The sequence below is a fragment of the Penaeus monodon genome, chromosome 23 (genome assembly GCF_015228065.2).
Source record: "Penaeus monodon isolate SGIC_2016 chromosome 23, NSTDA_Pmon_1, whole genome shotgun sequence".
NCBI classification, from domain to species: domain Eukaryota; kingdom Metazoa; phylum Arthropoda; class Malacostraca; order Decapoda; family Penaeidae; genus Penaeus; species Penaeus monodon.
Window position 1 is genome coordinate 7,958,738 of NC_051408.1, and position 1,067 is coordinate 7,959,804.

Sequence of the window (1,067 nt, forward strand, 5' to 3'; positions counted from 1 at the left end):
ATCACGTGTCCACTGCTTTTGATGACCTTTTGGACTCTAGTGGGCATGGTTCTAGCAAGATTCTGGCATATCCTTTGCGTGCCAGTCACTGCAGGGCTTCTATTAGGGGCGGGACCCACGATGTGTCCTTATCTTCAAGGTCATGATTCCTCCTTGTTCATGCGTTTTCTTTAGGATTGCGGTGAAGCGAGTTACCTAGCAAGTCGAGTAGTGATATTCTATGGTCAGTTAGCCACTTCTTGATCTTCTTTGACTTGTGACTGGGGACAAGGTCTTGCATGATAAAATTGTTCTCGGTGGATCTCAATGTCGCGCTCCGAGTTCATGGCAGTGTTGTGTGGAGGGAAATTCAGTCCCTGGCCGCCCTTTACACCGTTGAAGGAGGCCCAGATCATGGCTGAATCAGGGTGATTAACCGTCTTTGTTGTGCAGCGGGGATCGCACCTGTCAGCACCTGGTGGTCGCCTCACCTTAGTCTACTCGCTTTTGATGCATCTGAATGTAGATTTATCACTAAACATGACAAGTTCCCACATCTTAGGTGTCTTGTCTTTATATTTATGGGCAAATTCTAGCCGTTTGCGCCGCATATGCTTAGTTATTAGTGATTTTTGGCCAGGGTAGTGAGATGGCATGTGAAGGTCCTTCTGTGGCGTATGGTCCAAGTTGAGGTGCTTCGTCACCTCTTTCTTAATTAGCTGATCAGTATGCCTTAGAGCGCCCAACTCGGTGCAGATTTTTTTTGACTGGCACATTTTGTTCCATCAGTGTAAGAATGCGAACCTTCTCCCCCTTACCCATGTAACTACGGGTTAATTCTGGTTAATTCTGTGTCAATTGCTGCTTTTTGCCAGAAATAAAATGAGAGGGGGTAGAGAGTGGGCACTTACCACAACCTCTTAGCGTCAGTGAGGGAATGGCACTGTGCTATCTGGGTGTCACCGAACAGCGTTAGGCCTACCGCTACCTGCCAAACACATGATGCAACCGCGCGGCCATTGCATACACACATATCGCAAGTTATATAGAGACATTACTTATTAGGCTTAATTTGGATGAGGTCTCAA